Source organism: Oenanthe melanoleuca, chromosome 8 (assembly GCF_029582105.1).
Source record: "Oenanthe melanoleuca isolate GR-GAL-2019-014 chromosome 8, OMel1.0, whole genome shotgun sequence".
Lineage (NCBI taxonomy): Eukaryota > Metazoa > Chordata > Aves > Passeriformes > Muscicapidae > Oenanthe > Oenanthe melanoleuca.
The window spans coordinates 15,281,411-15,301,533 of record NC_079342.1 but is presented as its reverse complement, the minus strand read 5'-3'; positions in this window follow the sequence as shown (position 1 = coordinate 15,301,533).

The window sequence follows — 20,123 nt, the reverse complement described above, 5'->3', positions numbered from 1 at the left end:
TTTTTAAAGCAGTAAAAAGACTGATTTTGAGGGAATAACAAATTGAGGTTTAAAAATAAAGCAAAATAAAATAAAAGTTTCCGTTTCTTGCACTGCCACTTGTCTGGTCCACCTTTCAATTTCTTCTGCTCCCCCTCCTCAATCTTACCTTCTCTACAGATTCTCTCAACTCTCTTGGGAAAGATCTCCTATAAAATATTTTTGCAATGTCTAACAAAATAGAGCCTTTTTCTCAGCTTGTGCCTCTTTACATTACTGTGGCACAAACAGTGAAGAGCAGTAATGGCAATAGTTGGGAAAGCTGCTCAATAATTTTTCCCCTTAACATTTTTAACAGCAAGTGGCTATTCTGTGACACTGACACAGTTCAACTAGGCCAATGATATTCAATTTTGCTGTCAGGAAAACTGGAAGAGAATACCGTGTTCAATCCCAGTTCATCCAAAATAAAAATGCTTGCTACCTGAACTGATCCAAAGCACTTCAGAAACTGCATTTCATAACCTGCACATGGATTCATGGGAATTCATTGTTTAAGTAGCACAATCCATTTGCTGCTCAGCAGCTTTGGCTTATTTGAAGCTGAAGTCCAGCTATTCTGTAAAACACCAAAACAACAACTATTAAAGGCCACACAGTTTAGGATTGAGCTGACATCAAACCCTGTTTTTCTGATGGAGAAAAATTCCCTACCTTTCAAAATCTATGAAAAAAAAATTTGAACATTTTATTTTGCTTCAAGATTACAACCCAAAATGTAAGTATTAGGCTTTTTTCACAGAGCAATTATTTTTTGCTAATTGCCATTGCTGAGGAACCATTATTACATAGTAGGAAAAACTTCATTTTGTGCTCTCACACTGAAAGTGACAGGGTGTGACCACCTACCATGGTAAGGAAGAAAGAAGTGATTCTTCAGAAGTTAGAAAACAATATTGGAAAGTGCTAGAAAACAGGCTGCTAAAGAAAGGAATAGGTGAAGAGTATTTTGGTGCAGTTCAGTGGTGTAAAGACTGAGCAAAGGATATTTTGAATATGCATACTTCTAGAAATGACTAAAAAATGTTTCTTTGTGTGTATGTTTCTGGAAATGGGAAATAGCAGGAATAGAACTGTGCTGTAATTAAAATGGCTCAATAAATGGCTCCATAAGGCATGGGAAGGGAAAAAGGGATTTCATTTTTCTTTAGTGTGCCTGGAGAAAGGGTGTATTCTCTTTTAAAATCTAATAAAATTCATAGAAACCTATATTTAAAATATATATTAAAGAAAATTAACATATATATGAGAGAAATCACAACAATAAACATTATTTGGTGAGGTTTTTTTGGAAGTCCCTGTAACAACTCTTTGTTGTCTAATGCCTCACTCTGTGCTCGATAATACACATTAAATACTCTAAAAATCTTAATTATTCATAAGAAATGAACTGATTTTGATTGATCTGGTTTAGGTGATGCATTCTCATGTTGTCCATGGCTGGAAGTTCAAGAGAGGCAGCACAGGCAGTTATCAGTGAGGTACATCCATGCTGGATGTAGGGGCCATGCTGGATGGGGCTGGGGGCTGTCCTGCCCTGCTGGGGCCATGCTGGGTGGAATTAGGGTGCTGTCCTGCCCTGTTGGGGCCATGCTGGATGGGGCTGGGGCTGTCCTGCCCTAGATGGGCCATGCTGGATGGGGCTGGGGGCTGTCCTGCCCTGCTGGGGCCATGCTGGGTGGGGCTGGGGTGTGTCCTGCCCTGTTGGGGCCATGCTGGATGGGGCTGGGGGCTGTCCTGCCCTGCTGGGGCCATGCTGGATGGGGCTGGGGGCTGTCCTGCCCTGCTGGGGCCATGCTGGATGGGGCTGGGGGCTGTCCTGCCCTGCTGGGGCCATGCTGGATGGAATTAGGGTGCTGTCCTGCCCTGCTGGGGCCATGCTGGATGGGGCTGGGGCCTGTCCTGCCCTGTTGGGGCCATGCTGGATGGGGCTGGGGGCTGTCCTGCCCTGCTGGGGCCATGCTGGATGGGGCTGGGGTGTGTCCTGTCCTGTTGGGGCCATGCTGGATGGGGCTGGGGGCTGTCCTGCCCTGCTGGGGCCATGCTGGATGGGGCTGGGGTGTGTCCTGCCCTGTTGGGGCCATGCTGGATGGAATTAGGGTGCTGTCCTGCCCTGCTGGGGCCATGCTGGATGGGGCTGGGGCTGTCCTGCCCTGCTGGGGCCATGCTGGATGGGGCTGGGGGCTGTCCTGCCCTGCTGGGGCCATGCTGGATGGGGCTGGGGCTGTCCTGCCCTAGTTGGGGCCATGCTGGATGGAATTAGGGTGCTGTCCTGCCCTGCTGGGGCCATGCTGGATGGAATTAGGGTGCTGTCCTGCCCTGCTGGGGCCATGCTGGATGGGGCTGGGGCTGTCCTGCCTTGTTGGGGCCATGCTGGATGGGGCTGAGGGCTGTCCTGCCCTGCTGGGGCCATGCTGGATGGAATTAGGGTGCTGTCCTGCCCTGCTGGGGCCATGCTGGATGGAATTAGGGTGCTGTCCTGCCCTAGATGGGCCATGCTGGATGGGGCTGGGTGCTGCAGCTCCCCAGGGCACAGCCTGCACTCCAGGGCTCCCTGCACTGACTCTCTGGGTCCTTCCACCATCCTCAGTGCACACACCACATCTGACTCCCTGCAAGGGGATGTTGCCAAGGGCTCAGGGAGGAAAACCAAACATATTTTCAGGGCTGAGTCACGAGTGGGTTCCAGCAATGCCCCTGGCTCTGAGGCTTGTGCTCACACACACGTTCGCACGTGCACGCAGAGTTTATTTAAAAGTTTTATTGTTAGCAGTGTAAGTAGGCCCCCAAACATCCCCTGTGTATATATCAAATTAAGCTCCACTAACCAGGGATTTTCTGGCAATATGTACTACGGTTGAGTTCCTGTAATTCTCATATTAAAATCTTTTACCATAACAATCTGTATTTAAATAAATAGCCTGTTACATTGCTCGTGCTCACTGAGTGTTATTGCTGCCTCTTTCCAAGAGAGAGCAGTAGTGAATTGTACTATCATTACACTGGATAGATTTACTCAAACACACTCAATTTACATTTTCGACTCTGTAACCTTTCAACCTATTGACCATGAAAAATGCTCCAACATAACATGACACATATAAATGTTTAAAGTCCAAAGGGTAATTATCTATATTCATAGTTAAAACTGTGCCTTGATTTCACAATAGAAACCATATGTTCACTCAAAACACTTTCAATAGGCTAAATAGCACCCAGATTAACCCTGAGTTAGTTTACTGGTTAAAATAATAGCAGCATCTTCTTCTAATTCAGTAGTTCATTTATCATTTTTGATCAAGGCACTGGATGTGAACTTTCAATATTTGAAAGCTTAACTTGAAAAGTAAACTGCATGGTAGAAACTCACTGTTTCTTAAATTTTATCTTTAATGCCATTTAATTTTAATATTGCCTGATAACAGTACGAAATATGTTATTTAGCTCCAAGTAGAATTCTGTTGCCTCACGTTTAATAGACTAATTTTCTCTCCAAGAAGAAAAGGGCAATGACTTTCTGACTTTTTTTTTTTTTTTTTTGTCCACAGAACATTGGTTAACAGAATGCCATTTAGAACAAATCTTGGCTATTTTCTTTCATGAAAAATGCCTTTGCCCAAATGACTTCCAGGAAGTATGAAAAGCCTAGAGCACAAGCACTGTAATACACTTGAAAGGCCTCTGCAGCAACTGTAAAAGAAGTTTAGCAATGAAAGGTACACTAAATAGGACCCCATCTAGGTTGTGAAATAAGCAAACTATTAAGACAAAGATTTCCTTATCTTTTTTTTCTAGTAAGATAGAAAAAGATTATTTTGAGCCTTTGAAATCACTGCAGTAGAAAATTACAAAGAGAAAACAAAATTGTATATTACAGGAATAATGACAAGTCAAAGGAAAGAAAAAAAAAGGCAAACAGGCAAATGACTTTTCAGTGAGTGCCAACTCTCTGCACATTAAACTGGTTAAAAGCTCCTTCTCTCCCTGCTTGTCATGTCATTGTTCCCTGTCAGGCAGCAGAGAACACCTCCAGCTAGTACATGATATACAGGATGCTTCATCAAAAAAGGTATTCTCTGCCTTTGAATTTGAATTGACACCTTCCTTATGTATATTATAAAAGCCCTGTGGAAATGGGAATGGACTATGGTGAAAAAAAACCCTGTGAATTTTGCAGAAAGCTTACTGGAATGCTGGTCTTCTTTCAAAAGGACATTATTTCATGTGGACATGATTGCTTTAAATATGCACAGGTATAGCTATGAAAAAAAAGCCCAGAAAATAAGTCTGTCTGGTCTTTAGCTGAGCTTCAGCTTTGTGCAGTAAAATCGAGTTCTTGTGCTACAAGGTGCTTTGTTCCACCTCTCCTGCCTTGGACAGAAAATGATTCTCCTTCAGGGAGAGGCTGAGGTTGTTTATTTGGTTTATTAGAATAAGCGTGTTGTCCCTCATAAATTTGGAATCTTCCCTTGAACTGTTGCCATTCTAAAATGTTGTAATTTTACATCCATCATTGCATGATATGCCCTAAACAAGTCAGGGGAACCATTCACCCTTAGAAAAGCTGGCACTCAACCAATTTACTCACTCTGCAAGGGTCTTTATACAGTTCTCTTGTACACCTTTGCCATCATTTATGCATCATTTACCATAAAGTTAGGAACTGCTAATAAATCCCTTATACTGGATGCTGTAAGTAAATCAGAAAGGTCTTTCATATTTAATATCACAACTGCTCTGTAGCCTTCATTGTATAATATTGTAAATTATTTCTGGAAAAACCCTACTTGTGTCCCAGTGCTATTTATCAGAATTCTTTCTGTGCAACATCATATAAACATGCAAGCTGAGCATTTGGGTTTCTGTGACACGTATTTTGCAAGCTCAGTCCAAGTTAATGCAGATACAGGCTACATGTAATTAAAATTTGTATTGTATGAACCTTGAAGAGGACTTTAAATTTGTCAGAATTGCTTACTGTGCTTGCAGACCTCAGGATTTCAAAAGTTTGAGTTGACAGGGTGTTTCTTTTTGCTCAGTCTGCAGTGAAATTATAACAGGTGCTCCCAAATGTGAGATTAGTGTTGCCACTGGAAGAGACTGGGCTGGAGGAATGCAAGAGCAAGAGGGTAGGTGTCCATAATCCATTACAATAAATACATTGCCACCTGTCTCTGCCCACCTCACACACTTATATTGCTGGAATGGCCTCGGGGAAAGGCTGAGCAGGGCACTGAAGGAACAGAGCTTCCCTTTGGAGCCTGGGGTGGCTTTCCTGAAGCTGGGAGCTGCTGCCATGCCAGTTCAACTCCATCCTTGTGACAGGGACATCTGATCCTGCTCAGCTGCTGACCCTCCTCATTTGCAAAAGTGAAAGAACATTTGGTGCAATTTCATTGCATTTTAAACTGAGACAAAAGGTGGATAACAAAGCCAGGTGAGGAGTCACTACATTTCCCTTGTCAGAAGCTCAGCCAGTAAGGAAGTGACATTGTTAATGCTGATCAAGTGAAATCACTGCTCTGCAGATTAATGGATTCCTGGCTGAGAATGCCCAAAGTGATAAGAAAACAGGGGCTGTTAGAAAACAAGGAGCAGTACTTCTGGTTGAAAAAGGCTGGGACCAAATTTTTTTGCAGACATAAAGACATCAGAGAGATTTCAGTATCATTGTTGTGTAAAGGGTGGAATTACACTTTTTTTATTGAACTCTGTTTTACTGGCTACTTTCTTTCCTGCTTTTTCTCTTTTTTACAACTGAATCCTTCTGATCATCTGTTTGAGCCTAAATTTAACACACTGAGTTACCTAGCAATCCTAACATACATCAAATACTCTGGCCAGTTTGATTCTTTTCAGTCTTTCTCTTAAATGTTTGTGCCTGGATAAGAGGTTTATTTATTTATTTACTGTTTAATTTTGTTGGTTTTATTGTTTTGGTTTGGTTTGATATTTTTGGTAGGCCTGGCTCTCAGAAGGAAATATAGCTGCCTCTGAATAACTAAACTGAGCCATGACTTCCAGGACAAAAACTTCAGTGATTAATCTAAGTAGAAGGTAATTGCAAGGCTTCCTGCAATTTTCATGTAGACAAACTTCCTCCTTTCTTCCAGTAGCTTTTCAGCAAATATTTGTCAATGATACAAAACATGTTTGTAGAATCTCTTAATATCAGAGGACAATAAGATTAAGGAGAGCTGACTCAGCTATGTTCATATCTGTGAAACCTGCTCCTACCTGCTCTTTTGAAAAAGTCAATTAATACAAAGCCCTTTTTGTTAATTGCTCACATTTATCTTTACTGTCTTCCATTCTTTTTCACTTTTATTATTGTTAAGGGTATATTTTTAAATAATAGTTAATCATTGTTATAGTTCTGAATTGTTATTAACATAATCTTCCTTTTCTATTGAAAGGACTTTCTTTCTCATTAGAAATTTTAGGAACACTTTAAATCTTTTTTGTTCCCACAGCCCCAAAACATTTCTTTTTTATTCTTTTCTTTTACAACTTTTTCTCTGTTGTTACAGAGTAATCTAGTCTATTTAACTTCTAATTTCAGTAAAATTTTTATGTTGTACCAAACTTTAGCTTCTTTTCTTGTGAAGACACATTAAATGCTGTAGAAAAGAGGGAGATTTTATTATCCCTCATCTGCATCTTCAGTGCATTTTATTTATCAGGAATCAAAATCTGGATCCTCTGGAGTCAATGCCAACATTGATATGGATTTAGAAATGACTAAGAACTTAGGTTAGATGTCTGAATAAAAATTTTCCCATTTGTCTTTGTATTCTACAATGGATCCATCGTTTGCCATACTTAATTTAAAAAGCTTATGGAATTTGGCTCCAGCACCTTCCTATATTTTCATATCCTCAGGCAAATCCACCCTCACAGTAAGAATTAGATCTAGGGCAGTTTTGCCTTTTTTTGCAAATGCTGAAATTCTCTCTTGGACACAGCATGCTTGGATATATCTGTTTCCCAACAGATTTACGAGCAGCTAAAATCCCCCATGAAGAAAGCATCTTCTAGCCAAGAATTTTCTGTACCCTGCTGTCCTTCTGTTTGACTGGTTAGTAGCTGATACCCACTGTTTTTCAGTTTTGCTTTCTAGTTTCCCTGTCTCACTGCTGTTAATTACTTTGAGCAACCTTGCAGGAAAAGATGTGTGTGCATTGATTAGCCACGTTGCTGCAAGTAGCACTGGCTTCACCAGCAGAACCTACTCCCAGGATTTCTAATGAATGTGCTGGAATCTGAAGGCTTGATCTGTGCTACATTGCTGTGATTTACCATGCTGCCTCTGTGATTGATGCACATTATTGGCAATTTGGAGAATGAAGCAGTGCACAGAAATGATGGAAATAGATGTACAAAATGAATAGCTAGAGTGAATTTCCTGAGCAGAGCTTCTACAGATGCCATAATGATGAGAATTTTGGCCTGGATTTGGGTGGTTTTGATTCCACATAAACTCCTTAATCTGATATTTCCCACTGGCTGGGTGTCCCTGAAGGCCTTGAAGCAGCTAGTAGGGAATTCAGGTCAAGGAATCCAGGCTAGTTAAATTTGGGTTGCTGTGCATGTCCATGTGGCACATACAGCTGTGTTAGCACAAATAGGACAGAAAAGACCTACACTCATAAATTCATCCCACTGATGGACAGGAGGGGAGCCATGTAGTCACCTAAGCCAAAAGTTAAATATCTGTGCCTATGGACTCACTCAAATTCCCTTTCTGCTAAAGGCAAACAGTGCTTGACATTTTTCATAGCTAAAAAAATTCAGTGGGACTGGGAAAAGAGGTACTTTGACTAAAGGTCTGACAGGATTGATTTGCATCCCTTTACACCCTCACATGTGTCCATGCTTTAATTTGTGACTCCTTAGAAAGTATCACTATTATTTTTGCAGACAATTTCTTGCATAGGACTTGAAAATTTTTGCTGGTGTCCACAAAATGGACTTGAAAACAGTGTTTCTCAATCCCTTCTGCCTGAAACAAAAGTAAAATCTTAGGGTTTTGTTCATTGCTTCCAGGTTCTTCTTGAATGCTTTTCCATGTATGTTGTTTCTCAGGCAACAGCCCATGAGACATTTAGGACAAATAATTAAATGGAAACTTCTGTTAAATTTCTACTTACCATTTGTTAACAATAAATTGCCATCAATTAAATAGTTGGAAAAACATTTCCTTTCTATAAAGTTTTGAAAAAGAAACAACTGTCTGATCTCTTCTTCTTTAAATAATTTTATTATTACAATAGAGCCTCATCTTCATAAACAGTAGCGGATGGATGATGTTACAAAGGATTTACAATCTTTAATGCTTGGTCCTTTTTTTTTTTTTTTTCTTTCCTTTCTGGTAATGACTGTGAGTCTTAGAAATTGCATTAATAGAGATAAATACTTGAAAATGAGATATTTATTTTCTATTGATGTTTCCTTATACAATGTAAGCAGAGAGAAGATCAAGCACTCCAGCAATGCTGTGCTACAGCTGTGCTGGCTGCAGGCTGAAAGTTTGTGGCTTGGCACTCTGAGCAAGCACAGGAGCAGACCACAGGCTCCCCACAGGTGTATTTTACAGAGAAAATTGTAGTGAATCCTGCTCAGCCCAAGAATAGCACTTGTTTGATCCTGAAGAATCCTTGGAGAGTTTAGCTGCCAAGCTCTAGCCATTTTTCAGAGTATATGCAAACTGTTTTTTTTCCAATATTTTTTCACTTAGGGTATATCTTCAAAGATGGATTCAGACAGATCTTGAAGCAGAACTTGTTACCTCAAGCACACTGAATGGTGGCACAGTGCTGGACCATATCTGGCACATTCCCAGCTAGCTTAGAGAGCAGCCTGAGTAAGGTTGTGGCTGTCTGCACATTTCCATGTAACCATTCTTAGGTTCCTCAAATAAATTTTATTACAGAAAATAAATAAATATCATCTCTTTCAGGCAACCTTTTATATTTTCCCTATTTATTGCAATTCTTTATAGAAACTCCAAACTGTCACACAGCTGAACTTCCCTGTTTATGTGTGTGCACAGTATGAAAAAATATAATGGTTTAAAAACTTGGATTTAATGCAAAACAGCTGACAAATTTAGGCATACTTTTCTAAAACAGCTTTCCCTTATAATAACATTTGATTATTTCTAGAAGTCTGCAGTTGGAGTTTTGTTTGTGTATTTGTCTTGCAGAATATTTTTTACTTAAGGAAAAAATTGCTTCCCTGTGTCTTAGACTTCTTCTGTAATTTCAATTTACAGTATGTCCTCTTACTGCAATATTTGTTTTAGGGGAAAAATAGTAACCTGGATTGACTGTGTCTGCAGCATATTAGATTTTATGTATTACAATTAAATCCCCCACTGAGCCATCTGGTTTACAGATTGTATAGATTTTTGAATTTTAGTTTGTCTTCCCAATTGACCGAGATTAGGACCACCTTTTCTAGTTGTACTCTTCAAATATTCCTTTTATTTTAACTTTCCAGTAAAAGTAATGGCACATAGCACATTTTAGGTGTTAGATAAGGTGAGGTGGAGCACAGGCCTGGGGGGCTGTAATTTTAATGAACTTAAATCCTGTTCAGTTCCTGGGTCAATTGCTTGATCCTGCCACAATCTATTTCTTCTGAGAAATCTGAGACTAAATCATTGATAGCTTTGAACTGGGAACTGTGTAGATAGTTATTCCACATGCAAGAAGGAAGTTTTGGAAATTATGGCTCCTCTGAATCCTATGTGACAGGTTTAGGAAAGCAGCCTAAGCAAAGGGTAATGTACATTTGGAAATATGTTCCTTAACTCTCCAGGCAACAATTAAGGTTTTTGTGTTGTTATGCACATTTTTATTAACATTCTCTTGTTCAAGTGTAGAAATGCATGAGTAAAGCACGTACATTAATATTTTGAAATCATCACAGAGGGGACAGCAGACCAGCAGTGCAGAATAGAATGATCATACAGTAGGAATAGTCTGTACTGAGGTAATTTCTATAGCTGGAATTAGTGTAGAAGTTTTGGAAATTGTGTTCAAAAAGTGATGGGAATTGTCAGTCTTGCAATGACAAAGTACAGTTTTGTGTGTTAAACCCATTTGTGCACACATCATAAGTTCCCAAGCTATTTAGAATTACATATCCTGGGATACCACACTGACTGTTGAGACCATTGGTCTTGTCAGGTCACTATGTTGAGGTTTCCATGTTCCCTACTCATAGGGCTATTGTATGTTCTATGTTCTTCCCTTGAAGAACAAGTAATCTTGCATTTGCTCCCTTATATTCTGGCTTAACTCATGGACTTGGGCAGAAAAGTAGATTTCAATTAGAATTTTTATATCATCTCTGAGCTTTTGTCCAAAATTCTTTGAATTGAAACAAAGCCCTCCTTTGCCAGCCAATTATTCTTGTTACCATGGACAGAATTTCACACAATTTTTTAATCTTTTATCTATTTCCTATCTATTTCCTATTGCCTATGGCCAGGCTAAATTGTCATATTAGATTTTTATTTCCAAAGGAGATATTTTCTAATAAGTGAATTTCAAAGGGGGGCATTTTATACTATACTATACTATACTATACTATACTATACTATACTATACTATACTATACTATACTATACTATGCTACACTAATTTCCTAATAATCTAATCAATTTTTATTATAATAACTAGTATATGTGATCTTTATGAACAGTAGTTTCTTTGCTGAGACCCAGTCTGTTTCTAAAGTAGCACCATATTTAACATGCACAGACATCATCCAAGAGAAGAGTAAGATGGCCAAATGCCTTGGAATAAATTGAATACTGTAAAAAGTTTTATGTGATACTAGCACACCCACTGTAGGCCTTAATACCAATCTTGATGAGGAGAAAATTCCACAAACATCCTGTTTCATCTAATAGGAAGATTTTTCTCAAAGATTCTGATGAGATTTGTGAGTGGGATTAGGCCAAGGGAAAAAAAAATTAAAAAAAAGAAATTGTGTGGTTACAACCAGAATGCTAAGGCATGGAAGGATCTGTAGGGGAGGCAGAGAGTCTACAGTGCCCAAAATATGCAAAACACAAATGAGAGTTCATTAGCCATCACCATGCTCCCTGGTAAGTGCTTCTGTGGTATAATTTTATAATTATCAAGCAGAGTTTCAGGGCATTAACAGGTCATAAGTTGTATTGCAAGATGCCTTTTTTGTTCACCAGCTTTATTTCATAGTTTTCAGCATGAAGGGACTGACAGTAAAGTATACATCACTAAAAAGAAACAAAAATAAGCTGGAAACAAATTTTGATAAAATTAACCTGGTAAAACTTAGAGAAAAGGAATTTCTTCATAGTAGAAATTCTTAGAAATCAAAAGTAAAAGCAATTACCAGATGAAGAATGCAATAAGTAACAAAAGCTAAATATTGTCATGTTTAACATTAATACAAATAAAATTTTATGGAATGTGTGTCAGACTTTATATAAGATTGAAATAAAAAATGGAAGCCAAGGAAACAGGGCAATAAAGAACAGTAAGGAGAGGTGGAGCCTCAGAGGGAAGCATGTGAAGAAGGTTTTAAAGGACCAACCATTGAAGCAAATGATAGCACATTTCCAGATGTTCTTTCTGAGTTTTAAAGGGCTACAAATATGAAATAGCTGCTCAGAAAACTGTGGTGCCCAACCTTCTGCTTAAATCAGTGCTCTTGTCAGTATCCAGGTTCCAGGTGTGACTTGCACAGCTACAGATTTGTTAGTTATATCTGATTTTTTGTGCCAAAGCAAATAACACAGAGTTAGTAGATCTAGGAAGACCAATAGAAAAAGTTCTTCTTTATGTAACCAAGCAGAATTAATTGAGAATCTGCACTAAAAGGAATGGTCTGCTTATTCTCTTCACCACAGTTCTCTCACAAGTGCTTCCCAAAGAAAATAAGGTGCTATGGAATAGAAAGGAATGTTTTCATATGCTGGTTCAAAGGGGAGAAGTGAGGTGCAGGAGTGCTTTTAATAACAGAGAGAGTTTTCTAAGTGAATCCTCTCGGGACTGGTACTGGAACATGAGTTATTCAACAAATTTTTACATGATCTGGAAAGGTGCATGAATAGTGATGCAAAAAATGTTTTCCTGATATTATGATTCAGAAAATATCCTGAAAACTGCCTACCAGCAGAACATTGAATTCATGTAGGAATAAAAGCATCTGAAGTGGACAATATTGTGGATGGTCCTTCAAAAATTTCAAAGCTGTACTCGTGAGCACTATGAAAGAAAAACATTATGTTAAGAATTATTGGAAGGTTAGCAATTAGAAAGCTACAGACCAGAAAAGATAGTCATGACATTTTACATGTCTTACTGCTCTCAAATACTGTGTGCCATTTTGGCCATGCTGTCTCATAAAGAGCATGTGCAGAATAGAAGATTGCTGGGTTAAAAAAGAGTTGTTGAAGGGCTGGGTTGGTCTCAATATGAGGAGAAAATTTAAAAAATTGCCTTTTGAATTTGCTCTGTAAAATATGACTGAGATGCCCTTACAACCATAGATGGTGAGAATATGAGTAAGAAATAATATTGTTCAATATTTCTAATTAAATAAGAGTGAAAGTATTTTAATTAAATGATCAGATGATGCATTTAAAAAAACCAAAATAAATCAACAAAGAGAGTACTATTTCACACAGCTTGAAATTGTGGATCTCACTAAGACAGGCTGCTGGGGACAGCAAGATTAAAATTCATTTAGAAAGGGATGTGAATTATTTTAAAGACAATCCCTGCTGGTTCCCTTAAGCATGTTGGATGGGAGACTCAAAAAGTCCAAAACAAATGAATCACAACCTAGAAAGCCTAAGTGGAGGGGTAGTCCATTTGTCCTGTTCTTTTCCTTAAAAATCTGCATCTGACCTTCAGTGGCTGGGAAAAAGCTGCTGGCTGATGTGGTTGGATCTTCCTACTCACTCTGTTTCTATCCTTGGGCCTGTGATTAGCTGACATTTTTTGGGAACACTAACAGCAGCTAGACAATTATTCACTGGCATTAAACTCTCCTGTGTGCTCATGTGTCTATAAATTGCCTTGATTTCTTACAGTTTATTTGTAAATCAGATTCAATTAGCTTGGTTGGAGTCCTGCTACCATTTTTCATACACTGTTGAGTCAGAAAGTGGGCATAGTGGGTTCAGTTTTGCCATGAGAACCTCTTAAATGTTATAGGTTTACCCTAAATCATTCTATCTCTGTTTAAAAGCCCTGTTGTAAGTCATGGAAAATGACTTAATCTATTATTGTTGGATCCATTCCATGAATATCCATGACTTTCTTGGTCTCAGTATCATGAACATTTTATTGCATAGTAGAATGCTCTCTACATATTAGAGAGCCCATTTTTGTGACTGAATTTGGCAGATGACTGTGCCTTGGCTGTTTCATTACAGTTGTTTTTACTAGAGTTCCAATACTGCTCAGAGCCCCTGTGGGATGAACCCCCTTGGTGTAGATGCTTGAGCAGAACTGGAAGACTCTTTGCTGTCTGAAAACACTGGTGGTCCAAACAGGTAACACAGACCAAAGTGAGAAAGGCAAAGCATAGCAGAGCAATGAATTGACTTGCTCATCCTTACAGGGCATGTTGATAGTAGAAATTGCAGTAGTTGTGATCATTTTGGACTTCAGCTAAGCTTTTGGTGCTATCTCTCACGGTATCTTTCTAGACAAAATATCCAGTACATAGTTGAATAACCATGGCAGCATCCTCATTAATGACTTGGATGTAGGACTCAAAGGAAAAATAAATAAGTTTGCCTATGACACTGAATGGGGAAGAGACAGTCTCAGAGGGAGGGAGGCCCTGCAGAGACACCTTGACAAATTAGAGATGGGCAATCACCTGCTTTATGAATTCTGACAAGGGCAAGTGGCAGATTCACCACCTGGGCATCCCCATACAGACTGGGGAATGAGAGGCTGGAGAGCAGCTGTGGAAGGAGCCTGGGGGTCCTGGCTGATGGCAAGTTGAGCCAGCAGGGGCAACCCTGGGACAGCACTGCCAGCCAGGCAAGGGAGGGGACTGTCCTGCTCTGCTCTGCACTGGGGCAGCCTGGTCACTGTGACAGTGACAGGAGCCCAGGGAACGGCCCAGAGCTGGGGCAGGGCAGGTTCAGGTTGGGTATCTGGAGCAGTCTCTTCACCCAGAGGTGTTTGGGCAGAGCAGCTCCCCAGGCAGTGCTCACAGTGGCTCCAGCAGTTTGGACCACGCTCTCAGGCACCAGCTGTGACTGCTGGGCTGCCCTGTGCCACGCCAGGGGCTGGGATCCATCACCCCACTGAGTCCCTTCCCACTCTGTGCTTCCCTGGTGTTCTAAATCCAGCAGCTCTTTTTCACTCATCCATTTGATTGAATATAACTGAAGTGTTTTATTCAGCGTTCATCTTTGAAAACTGAGTTTACAAACTGTATTTATAATTCTTACAATTTATTTTTGTACCAGGTAAAATAAGTTTTGCTATGTCCCCTTTATAGCACACAAGTTGTGCTTACTTACAAAACACCCATGCATAAGATAACTTTTACACAGTACATTGCAGTTATTATCCCTTTTTTTTTAGAGAATTAGCATCAACACTCTTGCAATATGTTTCAAACTGTAGCCAAAATATGTTGTGTTTTTATCTTTTATGACTACAGATGATGGCAAATCTGTTCTGGTTCAGAAGAATGGCAAAGATTTTTAACACAGAGTCAAGGACTTTAAAAAATATAAATATACATATATGTATATATAAAATACTGCTCTTAGATTACCAATTTTTATGTTATTATATATGCAAAATATTAAAAAGCCTCTGCTGATATAAAACAGTGACAAGGGGTGCAAAGTGTCAGTGCCTAGAAAAATGTGTTCACAGCAAATGTGTCCAATAGCAGTGCTACAAAAAATCCCTAGAGGCCAAGTTAGTTTTTAAATCCCCATGTGAGCCCTGGCATTGCAAACAAGGTACTGGGAAAATTTCTACAGATGGCTGCTTAATGTGTAAATTAATCTGACTCAGTAAGGATCATGCTAGTCAGTGGCAGTTGTAATTATAGATCAGTATAAGATCTTGCTCTACAAATTTGTACAACCACAAAACTACCATACAAGCACACGTTTATTTAAATACTTTAATTATTTACTGTCAGGATTTGTGACACATGTATGCTTCAGCTTGCAAACATTAACTAGGAATGATACACTACAGTGTAGCTAGCATAAAAATAAACAAGGTAGCTTGTTTATTTTTAAAATAAAAGACTCCCAAATAACCAAACCCTGGCCTGCAGGAATAAGAAGTACCAGAACATGTAAAGCAATGCAGTCAGACATACAATACCTTGTTTTGTGCCACTGTACTCAGGAAATCAAGAACAATTAAAGTGCAACAATTAAAGTTTTCTTTCTAGAGAGAAAGAAAAAAAATGTAGGTATCCTCAATTTGGATGTACATCTACAACTTGAATAGAAATGTATGAAAGAACTTCAAGGCAACTGATGGAAGTTTATTTAAAACAAAGTTATTCATACGTAATGAGATTTGTGTGAATTTTTAGCCCTATTTTTTTTCCTGAAGAGTTAAGTGAAGCAACAACCTTGAAAAGCTCATCTGTTCTGATTACTCATGGCAGAAAACAATCCCTTGTTCTCTCCAAATCAACATGCACCAAAGAACTCACCATGGCAAATAGGCAGCAGTTGACAAATACACTCTTCTTTTTTTCTTTTCTCTCACTTTGTAAAAAAAAAAAAATATCCCTACTTTAATCCTGTCTATAGTCAATTTAATGGAAACTTAATTTAAATGAGTTAATTTGGAAATGCTCTTCCCTTTAAAAGAATAGAGAAAGGGAAATAATAAAAAAGAAAAGTCAATGACAAATAGAACTAGAAAATATAAAGAAGATATAGAGAAAGAAAGAAAAGAAAGAAATACAGAGTGAATAGAAGGAAGGAGACTGGTGAGGTCTATTGGTGTTACACTTCAAAGTGACCATAATTTCCTCACTGGTGTATACTTTCAGACAGCATTGCAGCAGCATTTCTACAAGTTTATGGAGTGAAGGGTAGTGTTTAAAGTGGACTCTGTGGCATTTGAGAAATGTTCAAGCTGTACACCTGGTTTATAATATATATAATGTGAAAATGGAACCTTAGCTTCATTGCTTTTGTCTGAAATGTTAGACAAACTGTAAAAAAGAAGAATTGTTTCAGTGATACACTTAAACTTCAAGTACAAGCATTTGGACATTTTTTTCTGAAGGGTTCATGCTGTGTCTTGTCTAAGCTCCCCACAACCACTGAATTCTTAAATATGTTTACTTGAAAAGGTCAATAGCTGGTTATCCTGTAAACTTTCCTCTAGGCTAGATAATAACAAAGTATTAGTTTTTGCTCATCTTTAGTTGTCAGCCACTCACTAGGAGGTATCCAGTGTGCTCATTTTTCCTCAGATTGTAAATGAGAGGGATAAAAGTGAATCAGAGGCAAGCAGTTGACTGCCTTTATTTATTTTATTTTTTCTTTTAAAAATCCTGAAATAAAGCTTTAACAAAAAAGGAAGAGACATTTAATTAAGTCATAACCCTCTAGAGTAGCAGCATAAAGTACACATCCATAAAGGAGCAATCACATTCAGCACAGAGACAACAAAGGGAAGAAAAGCTGTTTGTTAAATCAAACAATGCTGTGTCTTGGTAGTGTGAGGTTTCCATGAGGCTGTGGCTGTCATACAGCAGGCACACAAACCCTCTGTTAGTCTAAGGGTTTCTGCAGCCTGTGAAGACTGCTTGGAACCCCATGGCAGAAATCTGAATTGTAAGCACTACCAAAAAAACAAAACAAAACAAAACAAAACAAAACAAAACAAAACAAAACAAAACAAAACAAAACAAAACAAAACAAAACAAAACAAAACAAAACAAAAAAAGCATTTTCTTGCTTGTTTTATTTTTTTTTCCCCAGAATGTTTTGCTGTCTGGTTTCTGTAATGCTTGGTGTTTAATCTAAGGTTTCTCAAGGAAATTGTGTTGGTGAATTGGCCACAGGGTCCAAGGCTGATGTGTGTTTTAGTACAAGATGGAAAGTCATCCCCCAGGCAAGACTGAAGCAATAGAGGCTGGCTGGAGGAAATGGTAGAAGCAATACTTGCTCCTTTAATTGCATGTATTGATCATTGATTGCCAAGAGTGCCTTCAGGGGTGTGACTGTCAGAGGGCAAGGGCAGACTGCAGCAGCAAACAGCTCCACAGATCTATTCTGTCAATAGGAGGAGGTCTGTGCTTGCTCTCTCTGGCCAAGAACATCCTTGCTACTTCAGAAATAGTGCTTCTGCAACAATCAGAGGCTGGGCTTGAAGACTTGATAAGATAAAATTAATGAGAGAAGTAACACATACTTGATGAGACCACAAACATTCAAGGTGAGCTCTGAGCTTGCTGCCAAGAGTTTAAACCACCATGACATGAAGGAGGCAACCAAGAAGGGCTTTTCCCCTAACCACAGTACAGAACATGATTCAGGGGCAGCTCAGGCTCAGAGTGTGGGAACAGCCACACTGCCCTGGGTCCCCCTGGTTCTGAAGCTGCTTTTCCCCCTCTGTTAGCCAGGACATCTCTTCCTCAGCTTGGTCCATCATTGCTAGAAAGTTTTTTCTGACCCATTTTTGAAATTGGTCAGTAGGTGCATAGTTACCCATGGAGTCTACTATGTTCCTCACAACAGATTTTACCCTGCATTTTAAGGACAGTTGGGTACTATTTGCTATTTGTATGTTGGTAATCATACAAAGAATTTTTAGACTATGAATATTTTAAATTTTTTTACTTTTATCTGTATTCAAATAAATGAGGTCTATTTGTTTGCCAAATTTTTGCTTTTTAACAATCTCTGACAGCTCAGTAAGCAGAAATTTTCATTGACCATATATTTTGAATTTGATGATTTCCTATAATGAATTTACAAGTTAAGATTTGAATCTAGTTCAAAACCAGACTTAGCATTAGAAAAATTTCAGCTGTTTGGTCTGATTACATGTATAACTCAATTAGAAGTGAACATTCTGATAAGGATGTTTAAGCACTTCAACATTCATTTTTCCTGAGCATTCTCTAATGATATGACTATTAGAGGAGTTGACACTATTCTACTGATTTAAACTCCAGGTCTAGTTGAAACTTTCTTTGTCTCAGCCACATAAGGAATAGGTGTTTAAAAATAAAGAAACAAACAGGTGCAAGGAAGGGAAGTCATAATATAATATTGATTTTCCCCTTCCTTTAGGCATTTAGTGCTTTATCCAGAAGATTCCTTCCTGATTTTCTGCTGCAAGACAGTGTGTAGCATACCAGGTATAGTTAATTAGGTGAGCTAAATAGTATGCAGAGATTAGCATAAAGTACAGTTAACCATGTCTGCCATATGTTCAAATGTGCTTTATTGTGAATGTGGAGGAATAATTACACAGTATCTGGCATATTGCACTTTTTCTGTAATTTACATGGCAGTAAAATTATGTTAATAACCTCAGAAAAACCCTTGAAAGTAATGACAGCTACAGGTCAAACCAAAATTTTAATCCTACTTGCAATGGGGATCAAGCCAATATTATGAAAGCAGAATTTTCTCTTGTGTATTTAAACACCACCTTCAGTCCTTACCTGTGTCTTGTCACACAGCTTTCTTGTTTAGGCTCCAAAATTTTTTTTCCCATGGGTTCTTTTGGGTGGAGTGGCTACAGGCACCAGTGTAATGTGGCTGGGCAGGTGAGAGCAGAAGGCACAACCAGTGAGTTATAGCTGCAGTATTTTCTGAAATTATTACAGAGAATTGATTTTGTCAGATGAAGTTTTACACATTGGGTACATGGAATATTATTTCCAAGAGGGGCCTTGGAGTGTATTGCAAAGGAGACAACCCCCACCATTACCCACAACCTAGAAAAGCCACAGAAAAAGCAAAGTGAGGTCAAAACTCTAAAAGTCATTGCAAACGTGGTTGCCACAGGTAGATAAAGTTAAAAGCTTTGAAATCTTTAGGTGAAAGTTTGATTAACTTTCTGATGCTCCAGACATCCTCTTTGAATTTATTTCCCTCTGGCTAAATTGTTCTCTTGCATCTCAGCTAATATTTTCAGCTGTTTCTTAATATGAATTTTCCTTGAAAGGCCAGGAAAAATTAGAATATGCATGTATAAAAGATTTTTTAAAAGGCCAGATCCATCTGGTTAAAACAGAATCAGCCATATGAAATTCGAGAAATCTGTGTGCAAATTAATTTTTTTATTTATGCAAATACTCATTAATATGGTACCAAGTCCTTCCCTTCACTGCAACCATTGTATTTCTGGTGCTTTCTATCTTGTAGGAAGACATTGTAAGAATATCCTGCAGCTTCTGGGTCATTCTGCTGCTACTTAAAAAATCATCTTATTATTGTGTTCTTGCTCCTCAAGTAAAGACCAGAATATTTATTGTCATCAATTTAGCTAAAATCTGAGTGCTGCTAGAAGACTCCAACGTCTCTAATTTTGTGTTCTTTTCTGGGTGGATGTAAAGCTTTTTTTTTTTTTTTTTTTTTTTAAATACAGGTGGGGAAAATAATGGGGAAAAAAATAAGAGAAACAAAAGTTTATTAGATATGATATGCTTTTGTTTGCTCTTCTGTTGACTCTTAAATAGGAAAAAAATGTTATGGAAGTTTTCCCACTTTATTTCTGAGCTGTACTTAGTTTTTTCAACATTGAATTTTCAGTACTTAGCAGGCTGCCCTGCATAAGTAGAAAATAGGAATCCATGTTTAAAGTCACCAGAGTAAGTTCACATTGCTTGGTTTTACTTTTTTACTTGGCAGTTCTAATAGAAGTCCTCAGTGGAATGACTGTTGACATACTTCTCAAAATAATTGCAATGCAACTCAGGATAATTTTAGATGATTCTCTCTCTGTCCTGCACTGCTTTCCAACAATCTTCCTCAAAATTCCTACAGAAAACTCTAAGGGTAGAACATGGAACAGAGAGCATCCAAATCCTGATTCCTCCTGTCCTGTGCC